This window comes from Fringilla coelebs, assembly GCF_963513975.1.
Source record: "Fringilla coelebs genome assembly, chromosome: Z".
Taxonomy (NCBI): Eukaryota; Metazoa; Chordata; class Aves; order Passeriformes; family Fringillidae; genus Fringilla; species Fringilla coelebs.
Window position 1 is genome coordinate 74,433,815 of NC_140031.1, and position 14,339 is coordinate 74,448,153.

The window sequence follows — 14,339 nt, forward strand, 5'->3', positions numbered from 1 at the left end:
ACTCCAAACTATGTGTTCTCCAGAAAAACAACTCTGTATTCCAGAAGTGAACTCTTGAAAAATATATTTTTAGTGGAATTTCAAGGACTCCTGGAAAAGGCCAGGAAAGAAAGAGAAAAATCAATCCTTCGTTTCTAAAACAAGAGAAAAAGAACAGACAGGATCCTCCTAGAAAAAAACAAACCAAGGAGCCAACAAACTAGAAGATGGAAGTGCCACCCAATCCAGTGCCCAAAGCCCTTTGATGCAGTGGTAGGATGTTTGCTGGTGAAACCGCGCTTTTGCAAAGCATTGTCCCGCAGGGATTGATGGAAGTCCCACTGAAGGTCCCTCAAGAGCTTCCCATTGTCCAGGCAAAAGCCTCCCCAGCACCTCCTCACTGGCCTTGTGCTCTACCCTCTTGCCCAGCTCCCGTGGCCGTCTCTGCACACGCTCCAGCCCCTCAATCCCTTTCTGTGTCACAGGGCCCACAGCTGCACACAGCCCTCCAGCTGTGGCCGCAGCGCTGCCCAGCACAGGGCGACGCTCACTGCCCTGCTCCTGCTGCCCCTCTGCTGCTGACACAAGACAAGATGCCCTTGGCCTTCTTGGCCACCGGGCTACACACTGTGTCATCTTCAACTGCTCAGGATCGTTAGCCCTGCGTCCTTTTGGCCTATGCAGCTCCCCAACTACAAAGGTGCCCAGTTGACCTCAGATACAGCATGCACCATTTCTAGATGACCTCTTCCGAGCAACACAAGACAGCAGTCAACGGCTTGCAACTGAAACCCCACTCCAGGCTCCAAAGCACTTGCCAAAGCTGACGGCTGCACAAAATATGCATCAACAGAAACTGGCCGCTTCTGCTGTTTGCCTCGCAAGAAGGTTTCGCAAGTCCGCACTTTGTTTCTTTGGCCGCACAAGACAAGAATGGCCCCCCACAGCTGCATGGACAACACAATCCTCCCCTGGCAGCTTATCAAAAGCCAAAAGACACCTGGCACCAAAGCGACTGTACAAGCAAAGAACTAGTCTAGGAAACTGCAGACCAGTTTCACAAGCCAAACACATTTTTCCAAAAAGGGAAAACAAACAAAACAAGCCCTGGCACCTCCAGCAGTTCCACCTTTGCCCTTGGCCATAGCACGGCAGAAGCCGAGAGATGGAGCCTCCCTTAGCCAAGCAGCCAGATGCTCTCCCAGAGGCACCAACCCTTTGGACCTCTACGTGACAGCTCAAAGGCCATGTTCTGCTGGCGCTGCCTGGAGAAAATCACGAGGTCCTGGCAGGACTGCAGCACTCGGCATCCTCAGCCAGCAACAGCAAAGTGCTGGCTGCAATGAAATTTGCAGCTCTGCCTTGCACTAAAAACAGCACCACACACAAGTGGCACTTACCGGTTCAGAGAGTTCAGGTGTGACCACTGACGGAGGCTGGCGGTCATCCACCTCAGTTTGCTCCTCTTGGGCTTCTTCGCCAGGAGGAGCAGCAGCCAGGGGAGAGACGGCTGCTGGTTCTGTCATCTGTGGAAAGACACAAGCATGAGTGAAAGGCCATTTCCTTTTAATTAGAACCTCATCTCTATTCAGATCTACCACCACGTCTTCTAAGGATAGAGTAAAACAACACCTAGAAACATAGGGATCCCAACTCACAGCCACCAAATTCAAATGCAACTGAACTCTAGATGGATATGAAGTGGTTTTTTCTCCATTCCTGGTATCAGCAAGCACAGATTTGGAAAACTGAACTCAGACTTTTTGAAAGCTTTTACTTCTTGAAATGCAAAACTAGGAAAGCGACAGCAATGCCTTTGCTACTCATGCTGCTGCAGATGTGGAAAACTCAAACGGGATCAGGATGCCAATCCACACCTGGAAAAGGGCAGGAAACCTTGTGCAGAAGCACCTTTCCTTGCTAGAAGTGGAGGACAATGAACAGGCCTTCTCCTCCTTGCAACGCAACAGACCAAGGAGCCAACAAACCACAAGATGCAAGTGTCACCCACTCCAGTGCCTAAAGCACTCGGATGCAGTGATGGTATGTTTGCTGGTGAAACAGCCCTTCTGCTGAGCACTGTCACGCAGGGATTGATGGAAGTCCCACTGAAGGTCCCTCAAGAGCTTCCCATTGTCCAGGCAAAAGCCTCCCCAGCACCTCCTCACTGGCCTTGTGCTCTACCCTCTTGCCCAGCTCCCGTGGCCGTCTCTGCACACGCTCCAGCCCCTCAATCCCTTTCTGTGTCACAGGGCCCACAGCTGCACACAGCCCTCCAGCTCTGGCCGCAGCGCTGCCCAGCACAGGGCGACGCTCACTGCCCTGCTCCTGCTGCCCCTCTGCTGCTGACACAAGACAAGATGCCCTTGGCCTTCTTGGCCACCGGGCTACACACTGTCTCATCTTCAGCTGCTCAGGATCGTTAGCCCTGCGTCCTTTTGGCCTATGCAGCTCCCCAACTACAAAGGTGCCCAGTTGACCTCAGATACAGCATGCACCATTTCTAGATGACCTCTTCCGAGCAACACAAGACAGCAGTCAACGGCTTGCAACTGAAACCCCACTCCAGGCTCCAAAGCACTTGCCAAAGCTGACGGCTGCACAAAATATGCATCAACAGAAACTGGCCGCTTCTGCTGTTTGCCTCGCAAGAAGGTTTCGCAAGTCCGCACTTTGTTTCTTTGGCCGCACAAGACAAGAATGGCCCCCCAAAGCTGCATGGACAACACAATCCTCCCCTGGCAGCTTATCAAAAGCCAAAAGACACCTGGCACCAAAGCGACTGTACAAGCAAAGAACTAGTCTAGGAAACTGCAGACCAGTTTCACAAGCCAAACACACCTTTCCAAAAAGGGAAAACAAACAAAACAAGCCCTGGCACCTCCAGCAGTTCCACCTTTGCCCTTGGCCATAGCACGGCAGAAGCCGAGAGATGGAGCCTCCCTTAGCCAAGCAGCCAGATGCTCTCCCAGAGGCACCAACCCTTTGGACCTCTACGTGACAGCTCAAAGGCCATGTTCTGCTGGCGCTGCCTGGAGAAAATCACGAGGTCCTGGCAGGACTGCAGCACTCGGCATCCTCAGCCAGCAACAGCAAAGTGCTGGCTGCAATGAAATTTGCAGCTCTGCCTTGCACTAAAAACAGCACCACACACAAGTGGCACTTACCGGTTCAGAGAGTTCAGGTGTGACCACTGACGGAGGCTGGCGGTCATCCACCTCAGTTTGCTCCTCTTGGGCTTCTTCGCCAGGAGGAGCAGCAGCCAGGGGAGAGACGGCTGCTGGTTCTGTCATCTGTGGAAAGACACAAGCATGAGTGAAAGGCCATTTCCTTTTAATTAGAACCTCATTTCTATTCAGATCTACCACCACGTCTTCTAAGGATAGAGTAAAACAACTCCTAGCAACATAGGGATCCCAACTCACAGCCACCAAATTCAAATGCAACTGAACTCTAGATGGATATGAAATGGTTTTTTCTCCATTCCTGGTATCAGCAAGCACAGATTTGGAAAACTGAACTCAGACTTTTTGAAAGCTTTTACTTCTTGAAATGCAAAACTAGGAAAGCCACAGCAATGCCTTTGCTACTCATGCTGCTGCAGATGTGGAAAACTCAAACGGGATCAGGATGCCAATCCACACCTGGAAAAGGGCAGGAAACCTTGTGAAGAAGCACCTTTCCTTGCTAGAAGTGGAGGACAATGAACAGGCCTTCTCCTCCTTGCAACGCAACAGACCAAGGAGCCAACAAACCACAAGATGCAAGTGTCACCCACTCCAGTGCCTAAAGCACTCGGATGCAGTGATGGTATGTTTGGTGGTGAAACAGCCCTTCTGCTGAGCACTGTCACGCAGGGATTGATGGAAGTCCCACTGAAGGTCCCTCAAGAGCTTCCCATTGTCCAGGCAAAAGCCTCCCCAGCACCTCCTCACTGGCCTTGTGCTCTACCCTCTTGCCCAGCTCCCGTGGCCATCTCTGCACACGCTCCAGCCCCTCAATCCCTTTCTGTGTCACAGGGCCCACAGCTGCACACAGCCCTCCAGCTGTGGCCGCAGCGCTGCCCAGCACAGGGCGACGCTCACTGCCCTGCTCCTGCTGCCCCTCTGCTGCTGACACAAGACAAGATGCCCTTGGCCTTCTTGGCCACCGGGCTACACACTGTCTCATCTTCAGCTGCTCAGGATCGTTAGCCCTGCGTCCTTTTGGCCTATGCAGCTCCCCAACTACAAAGGTGCCCAGTTGACCTCAGATACAGCATGCACCATTTCTAGATGACCTCTTCCGAGCAACACAAGACAGCAGTCAACGGCTTGCAACTGAAACCCCACTCCAGGCTCCAAAGCACTTGCCAAAGCTGACGGCTGCACAAAATATGCATCAACAGAAACTGGCCGCTTCTGCTGTTTGCCTCGCAAGAAGGTTTCGCAAGTCCGCACTTTGTTTCTTTGGCCGCACAAGACAAGAATGGCCCCCCAAAGCTGCATGGACAACACAATCCTCCCCTGGCAGCTTATCAAAAGCCAAAAGACACCTGGCACCAAAGCGACTGTACAAGCAAAGAACTAGTCTAGGAAACTGCAGACCAGTTTCACAAGCCAAACACATTTTTCCAAAAAGGGAAAACAAACAAAACAAGCCCTGGCACCTCCAGCAGTTCCACCTTTGCCCTTGGCCATAGCACGGCAGAAACCGAGAGATGGAGCCTCCCTTAGCCAAGCAGCCAGATGCTCTCCCAGAGGCACCAACCCTTTGGACCTCTACGTGACAGCTCAAAGGCCATGTTCTGCTGGCGCTGCCTGGAGAAAATCACGAGGTCCTGGCAGGACTGCAGCACTCGGCATCCTCAGCCAGCAACAGCAAAGTGCTGGCTGCAATGAAATTTGCAGCTCTGCCTTGCACTAAAAACAGCACCACACACAAGTGGCACTTACCGGTTCAGAGAGTTCAGGTGTGACCACTGACGGAGGCTGGCGGTCATCCACCTCAGTTTGCTCCTCTTGGGCTTCTTCGCCAGGAGGAGCAGCAGCCAGGGGAGAGACGGCTGCTGGTTCTGTCATCTGTGGAAAGACACAAGCATGAGTGAAAGGCCATTTCCTTTTAATTAGAACCTCATCTCTATTCAGATCTACCACCACGTCTTCTAAGGAGAGAGTAGAACAACTCCTAGCAACATAGGGATCCCAACTCACAGCCACCAAATTAAAATGGGTCCATTCAACTGAACTCTAGATGGATATGAAGTGGTTTTTTCTCCATTCCTGGTATCAGCAAGCACAGATTTGGAAAACTGAACTCAGACTTTTTGAAAGCTTTTACTTCTTGAAATGCAAAACTAGGAAAGCGACAGCAATGCCTTTGCTACTCATGCTGCTGCAGATGTGGAAAACTCAAACGGGATCAGGATGCCAATCCACACCTGGAAAAGGGCAGGAAACCTTGTGCAGAAGCACCTTTCCTTGCTAGAAGTGGAGGACAATGAACAGGCCTTCTCCTCCTTGCAACGCAACAGACCAAGGAGCCAACAAACCACAAGATGCAAGTGTCACCCACTCCAGTGCCTAAAGCACTCGGATGCAGTGATGGTATGTTTGCTGGTGAAACAGCCCTTCTGCTGAGCACTGTCACGCAGGGATTGATGGAAGTCCCACTGAAGGTCCCTCAAGAGCTTCCCATTGTCCAGGCAAAAGCCTCCCCAGCACCTCCTCACTGGCCTTGTGCTCTACCCTCTTGCCCAGCTCCCGTGGCCGTCTCTGCACACGCTCCAGCCCCTCAATCCCTTTCTGTGTCACAGGGCCCACAGCTGCACACAGCCCTCCAGCTGTGGCCGCAGCGCTGCCCAGCACAGGGCGACGCTCACTGCCCTGCTCCTGCTGCCCCTCTGCTGCTGACACAAGACAAGATGCCCTTGGCCTTCTTGGCCACCGGGCTACACACTGTCTCATCTTCAGCTGCTCAGGATCGTTAGCCCTGCGTCCTTTTGGCCTATGCAGCTCCCCAACTACAAAGGTGCCCAGTTGACCTCAGATACAGCATGCACCATTTCTAGATGACCTCTTCCGAGCAACACAAGACAGCAGTCAACGGCTTGCAACTGAAACCCCACTCCAGGCTCCAAAGCACTTGCCAAAGCTGACGGCTGCACAAAATATGCATCAACAGAAACTGGCCGCTTCTGCTGTTTGCCTCGCAAGAAGGTTTCGCAAGTCCGCACTTTGTTTCTTTGGCCGCACAAGACAAGAATGGCCCCCCACAGCTGCATGGACAACACAATCCTCCCCTGGCAGCTTATCAAAAGCCAAAAGACACCTGGCACCAAAGCGACTGTACAAGCAAAGAACTAGTCTAGGAAACTGCAGACCAGTTTCACAAGCCAAACACACCTTTCCAAAAAGGGAAAACAAACAAAACAAGCCCTGGCACCTCCAGCAGTTCCACCTTTGCCCTTGGCCATAGCACGGCAGAAGCCGAGAGATGGAGCCTCCCTTAGCCAAGCAGCCAGATGCTCTCCCAGAGGCACCAACCCTTTGGACCTCTACGTGACAGCTCAAAGGCCATGTTCTGCTGGCGCTGCCTGGAGAAAATCACGAGGTCCTGGCAGGACTGCAGCACTCGGCATCCTCAGCCAGCAACAGCAAAGTGCTGGCTGCAATGAAATTTGCAGCTCTGCCTTGCACTAAAAACAGCACCACACACAAGTGGCACTTACCGGTTCAGAGAGTTCAGGTGTGACCACTGACGGAGGCTGGCGGACATCCACCTCAGTTTGCTCCTCTTGGGCTTCTTCGCCAGGAGGAGCAGCAGCCAGGGGAGAGACGGCTGCTGGTTCTGTCATCTGTGGAAAGACACAAGCATGAGTGAAAGGCCATTTCCTTTTAATTAGAACCTCATTTCTATTCAGATCTACCACCACGTCTTCTAAGGAGAGAGTAGAACAACTCCTAGCAACATAGGGATCCCAACTCACAGCCACCAAATTCAAATGCAACTGAACTCTAGATGGATATGAAGTGGTTTTTTCTCCCTTCCTGGTATCAGCAAGCACAGATTTGGAAAACTGAACTCAGACTTTTTGAAAGCTTTTACTTCTTGAAATGCAAAACTAGGAAAGCGACAGCAATGCCTTTGCTACTCATGCTGCTGCAGATGTGGAAAACTCAAACGGGATCAGGATGCCAATCCACACCTGGAAAAGGGCAGGAAACCTTGTGCAGAAGCACCTTTCCTTGCTAGAAGTGGAGGACAATGAACAGGCCTTCTCCTCCTTGCAACGCAACAGACCAAGGAGCCAACAAACCACAAGATGCAAGTGTCACCCACTCCAGTGCCTAAAGCACTCGGATGCAGTGATGGTATGTTTGCTGGTGAAACAGCCCTTCTGCTGAGCACTGTCACGCAGGGATTGATGGAAGTCCCACTGAAGGTCCCTCAAGAGCTTCCCATTGTCCAGGCAAAAGCCTCCCCAGCACCTCCTCACTGGCCTTGTGCTCTACCCTCTTGCCCAGCTCCCGTGGCCGTCCCTGCACACGCTCCAGCCCCTCAATCCCTTTCTGTGTCACAGGGCCCACAGCTGCACACAGCCCTCCAGCTGTGGCCGCAGCGCTGCCCAGCACAGGGCGACGCTCACTGCCCTGCTCCTGCTGCCCCTCTGCTGCTGACACAAGACAAGATGCCCTTGGCCTTCTTGGCCACCGGGCTACACACTGTCTCATCTTCAGCTGCTCAGGATCGTTAGCTCTGCGTCCTTTTGGCCTATGCAGCTCCCCAACTACAAAGGTGCCCAGTTGACCTCAGATACAGCATGCACCATTTCTAGATGACCTCTTCCGAGCAACACAAGACAGCAGTCAACGGCTTGCAACTGAAACCCCACTCCAGGCTCCAAAGCACTTGCCAAAGCTGACGGCTGCACAAAATATGCATCAACAGAAACTGGCCGCTTCTGCTGTTTGCCTCGCAAGAAGGTTTCGCAAGTCCGCACTTTGTTTCTTTGGCCGCACAAGACAAGAATGGCCCCCCACAGCTGCATGGACAACACAATCCTCCCCTGGCAGCTTATCAAAAGCCAAAAGACACCTGGCACCAAAGCGACTGTACAAGCAAAGAACTAGTCTAGGAAACTGCAGACCAGTTTCACAAGCCAAACACACCTTTCCAAAAAGGGAAAACAAACAAAACAAGCCCTGGCACCTCCAGCAGTTCCACCTTTGCCCTTGGCCATAGCACGGCAGAAGCCGAGAGATGGAGCCTCCCTTAGCCAAGCAGCCAGATGCTCTCCCAGAGGCACCAACCCTTTGGACCTCTACGTGACAGCTCAAAGGCCATGTTCTGCTGGCGCTGCCTGGAGAAAATCACGAGGTCCTGGCAGGACTGCAGCACTCGGCATCCTCAGCCAGCAACAGCAAAGTGCTGGCTGCAATGAAATTTGCAGCTCTGCCTTGCACTAAAAACAGCACCACACACAAGTGGCACTTACCGGTTCAGAGAGTTCAGGTGTGACCACTGACGGAGGCTGGCGGTCATCCACCTCAGTTTGCTCCTCTTGGGCTTCTTCGCCAGGAGGAGCAGCAGCCAGGGGAGAGACGGCTGCTGGTTCTGTCATCTGTGGAAAGACACAAGCATGAGTGAAAGGCCATTTCCTTTTAATTAGAACCTCATTTCTATTCAGATCTACCACCACGTCTTCTAAGGAGAGAGTAGAACAACTCCTAGCAACATAGGGATCCCAACTCACAGCCACCAAATTAAAATGGGTCCATTCAACTGAACTCTAGATGGATATGAAGTGGTTTTTTCTCCCTTCCTGGTATCAGCAAGCACAGATTTGGAAAACTGAACTCAGACTTTTTGAAAGCTTTTACTTCTTGAAATGCAAAACTAGGAAAGCGACAGCAATGCCTTTGCTACTCATGCTGCTGCAGATGTGGAAAACTCAAACGGGATCAGGATGCCAATCCACACCTGGAAAAGGGCAGGAAACCTTGTGCAGAAGCACCTTTCCTTGCTAGAAGTGGAGGACAATGAACAGGCCTTCTCCTCCTTGCAACGCAACAGACCAAGGAGCCAACAAACCACAAGATGCAAGTGTCACCCACTCCAGTGCCTAAAGCACTCGGATGCAGTGATGGTATGTTTGGTGGTGAAACAGCCCTTCTGCTGAGCACTGTCACGCAGGGATTGATGGAAGTCCCACTGAAGGTCCCTCAAGAGCTTCCCATTGTCCAGGCAAAAGCCTCCCCAGCACCTCCTCACTGGCCTTGTGCTCTACCCTCTTGCCCAGCTCCCGTGGCCGTCTCTGCACACACTCCAGCCCCTCAATCCCTTTCTGTGTCACAGGGCCCACAGCTGCACACAGCCCTCCAGCTCTGGCCGCAGCGCTGCCCAGCACAGGGCGACGCTCACTGCCCTGCTCCTGCTGCCCCTCTGCTGCTGACACAAGACAAGATGCCCTTGGCCTTCTTGGCCACCGGGCTACACACTGTCTCATCTTCAGCTGCTCAGGACCGTTAGCCCTGCGTCCTTTTGGCCTATGCAGCTCCCCAACTACAAAGGTGCCCAGTTGACCTCAGATACAGCATGCACCATTTCTAGATGACCTCTTCCGAGCAACACAAGACAGCAGTCAACGGCTTGCAACTGAAACCCCACTCCAGGCTCCAAAGCACTTGCCAAAGCTGACGGCTGCACAAAATATGCATCAACAGAAACTGGCCGCTTCTGCTGTTTGCCTCGCAAGAAGGTTTCGCAAGTCCGCACTTTGTTTCTTTGGCCGCACAAGACAAGAATGGCCCCCCACAGCTGCATGGACAACACAATCCTCCCCTGGCAGCTTATCAAAAGCCAAAAGACACCTGGCACCAAAGCGACTGTACAAGCAAAGAACTAGTCTAGGAAACTGCAGACCAGTTTCACAAGCCAAACACACCTTTCCAAAAAGGGAAAACACAAACAAAACAAGCCCTGGCACCTCCAGCAGTTCCACCTTTGCCCTTGGCCATAGCACGGCAGAAGCCGAGAGATGGAGCCTCCCTTAGCCAAGCAGCCAGATGCTCTCCCAGAGGCACCAACCCTTTGGACCTCTACGTGACAGCTCAAAGGCCATGTTCTGCTGGCGCTGCCTGGAGAAAATCACGAGGTCCTGGCAGGACTGCAGCACTCGGCATCCTCAGCCAGCAACAGCAAAGTGCTGGCTGCAATGAAATTTGCAGCTCTGCCTTGCACTAAAAACAGCACCACACACAAGTGGCACTTACCGGTTCAGAGAGTTCAGGTGTGACCACTGACGGAGGCTGGCGGTCATCCACCTCAGTTTGCTCCTCTTGGGCTTCTTCGCCAGGAGGAGCAGCAGCCAGGGGAGAGACGGCTGCTGGTTCTGTCATCTGTGGAAAGACACAAGCATGAGTGAAAGGCCATTTCCTTTTAATTAGAACCTCATTTCTATTCAGATCTACCACCACGTCTTCTAAGGAGAGAGTAGAACAACTCCTAGCAACATAGCGATCCCAACTCACAGCCACCAAATTCAAATGGGTCCATTCAACTGAACTCTAGATGGATATGAAGTGGTTTTTTCTCCATTCCTGGTATCAGCAAGCACAGATTTGGAAAACTGAACTCAGACTTTTTGAAAGCTTTTACTTCTTGAAATGCAAAACTAGGAAAGCGACAGCAATGCCTTTGCTACTCATGCTGCTGCAGATGTGGAAAACTCAAACGGGATCAGGATGCCAATCCACACCTGGAAAAGGGCAGGAAACCTTGTGCAGAAGCACCTTTCCTTGCTAGAAGTGGAGGACAATGAACAGGCCTTCTCCTCCTTGCAACGCAACAGACCAAGGAGCCAACAAACCACAAGATGCAAGTGTCACCCACTCCAGTGCCTAAAGCACTCGGATGCAGTGATGGTATGTTTGCTGGTGAAACAGCCCTTCTGCTGAGCACTGTCACGCAGGGATTGATGGAAGTCCCACTGAAGGTCCCTCAAGAGCTTCCCATTGTCCAGGCAAAAGCCTCCCCAGCACCTCCTCACTGGCCTTGTGCTCTACCCTCTCGCCCAGCTCCCGTGGCCGTCTCTGCACACGCTCCAGCCCCTCAATCCCTTTCTGTGTCACAGGGCCCACAGCTGCACACAGCCCTCCAGCTGTGGCCGCAGCGCTGCCCAGCACAGGGCGACGCTCACTGCCCTGCTCCTGCTGCCCCTCTGCTGCTGACACAAGACAAGATGCCCTTGGCCTTCTTGGCCACCGGGCTACACACTGTCTCATCTTCAGCTGCTCAGGATCGTTAGCTCTGCGTCCTTTTGGCCTATGCAGCTCCCCAACTACAAAGGTGCCCAGTTGACCTCAGATACAGCATGCACCATTTCTAGATGACCTCTTCCGAGCAACACAAGACAGCAGTCAACGGCTTGCAACTGAAACCCCACTCCAGGCTCCAAAGCACTTGCCAAAGCTGACGGCTGCACAAAATATGCATCAACAGAAACTGGCCGCTTCTGCTGTTTGCCTCGCAAGAAGGTTTCGCAAGTCCGCACTTTGTTTCTTTGGCCGCACAAGACAAGAATGGCCCCCCACAGCTGCATGGACAACACAATCCTCCCCTGGCAGCTTATCAAAAGCCAAAAAACACCTGGCACCAAAGCGACTGTACAAGCAAAGAACTAGTCTAGGAAACTGCAGACCAGTTTCACAAGCCAAACACATTTTTCCAAAAAGGGAAAACAAACAAAACAAGCCCTGGCACCTCCAGCAGTTCCACCTTTGCCCTTGGCCATAGCACGGCAGAAGCCGAGAGATGGAGCCTCCCTTAGCCAAGCAGCCAGATGCTCTCCCAGAGGCACCAACCCTTTGGACCTCTACGTGACAGCTCAAAGGCCATGTTCTGCTGGCGCTGCCTGGAGAAAATCACGAGGTCCTGGCAGGACTGCAGCACTCGGCATCCTCAGCCAGCAACAGCAAAGTGCTGGCTGCAATGAAATTTGCAGCTCTGCCTTGCACTAAAAACAGCACCACACACAAGTGGCACTTACCGGTTCAGAGAGTTCAGGTGTGACCACTGACGGAGGCTGGCGGTCATCCACCTCAGTTTGCTCCTCTTGGGCTTCTTCGCCAGGAGGAGCAGCAGCCAGGGGAGAGACGGCTGCTGGTTCTGTCATCTGTGGAAAGACACAAGCATGAGTGAAAGGCCATTTCCTTTTAATTAGAACCTCATCTCTATTCAGATCTACCACCACGTCTTCTAAGGAGAGAGTAGAACAACTCCTAGCAACATAGGGATCCCAACTCACAGCCACCAAATTCAAATGCAACTGAACTCCAGATGGATATGAAGTGGTTTTTTCTCCCTTCCTGGTATCAGCAAGCACAGATTTGGAAAACTGAACTCAGACTTTTTGAAAGCTTTTACTTCTTGAAATGCAAAACTAGGAAAGCCACAGCAATGCCTTTGCTACTCATGCTGCTGCAGATGTGGAAAACTCAAACGGGATCAGGATGCCAATCCACACCTGGAAAAGGGCAGGAAACCTTGTGCAGAAGCACCTTTCCTTGCTAGAAGTGGAGGACAATGAACAGGCCTTCTCCTCCTTGCAACGCAACAGACCAAGGAGCCAACAAACCACAAGATGCAAGTGTCACCCACTCCAGTGCCTAAAGCACTCGGATGCAGTGATGGTATGTTTGCTGGTGAAACAGCCCTTCTGCTGAGCACTGTCACGCAGGGATTGATGGAAGTCCCACTGAAGGTCCCTCAAGAGCTTCCCATTGTCCAGGCAAAAGCCTCCCCAGCACCTCCTCACTGGCCTTGTGCTCTACCCTCTTGCCCAGCTCCCGTGGCCGTCTCTGCACACGCTCCAGCCCCTCAATCCCTTTCTGTGTCACAGGGCCCACAGCTGCACACAGCCCTCCAGCTCTGGCCGCAGCGCTGCCCAGCACAGGGCGACGCTCACTGCCCTGCTCCTGCTGCCCCTCTGCTGCTGACACAAGACAAGATGCCCTTGGCCTTCTTGGCCACCGGGCTACACACTGTCTCATCTTCAGCTGCTCAGGATCGTTAGCCCTGCGTCCTTTTGGCCTATGCAGCTCCCCAACTACAAAGGTGCCCAGTTGACCTCAGATACAGCATGCACCATTTCTAGATGACCTCTTCCGAGCAACACAAGACAGCAGTCAACGGCTTGCAACTGAAACCCCACTCCAGGCTCCAAAGCACTTGCCAAAGCTGACGGCTGCACAAAATATGCATCAACAGAAACTGGCCGCTTCTGCTGTTTGCCTCGCAAGAAGGTTTCGCAAGTCCGCACTTTGTTTCTTTGGCCGCACAAGACAAGAATGGCCCCCCACAGCTGCATGGACAACACAATCCTCCCCTGGCAGCTTATCAAAAGCCAAAAGACACCTGGCACCAAAGCGACTGTACAAGCAAAGAACTAGTCTAGGAAACTGCAGACCAGTTTCACAAGCCAAACACACCTTTCCAAAAAGGGAAAACACAAACAAAACAAGCCCTGGCATCTCCAGCAGTTCCACCTTTGCCCTTGGCCATAGCACGGCAGAAGCCGAGAGATGGAGCCTCCCTTAGCCAAGCAGCCAGATGCTCTCCCAGAGGCACCAACCCTTTGGACCTCTACGTGACAGCTCAAAGGCCATGTTCTGCTGGCGCTGCCTGGAGAAAATCACGAGGTCCTGGCAGGACTGCAGCACTCGGCATCCTCAGCCAGCAACAGCAAAGTGCTGGCTGCAATGAAATTTGCAGCTCTGCCTTGCACTAAAAACAGCACCACACACAAGTGGCACTTACCGGTTCAGAGAGTTCAGGTGTGACCACTGACGGAGGCTGGCGGTCATCCACCTCAGTTTGCTCCTCTTGGGCTTCTTCGCCAGGAGGAGCAGCAGCCAGGGGAGAGACGGCTGCTGGTTCTGTCATCTGTGGAAAGACACAAGCATGAGTGAAAGGCCATTTCCTTTTAATTAGAACCTCATCTCTATTCAGATCTACCACCACGTCTTCTAAGGAGAGAGTAGAACAACTCCTAGCAACATAGGGATCCCAACTCACAGCCACCAAATTCAAATGCAACTGAACTCCAGATGGATATGAAGTGGTTTTTTCTCCCTTCCTGGTATCAGCAAGCACAGATTTGGAAAACTGAACTCAGACTTTTTGAAAGCTTTTACTTCTTGAAATGCAAAACTAGGAAAGCCACAGCAATGCCTTTGCTACTCATGCTGCTGCAGATGTGGAAAACTCAAACGGGATCAGGATGCCAATCCACACCTGGAAAAGGGCAGGAAACCTTGTGCAGAAGCACCTTTCCTTGCTAGAAGTGGAGGACAATGAACAGGCCTTCTCCTCCTTGCAAC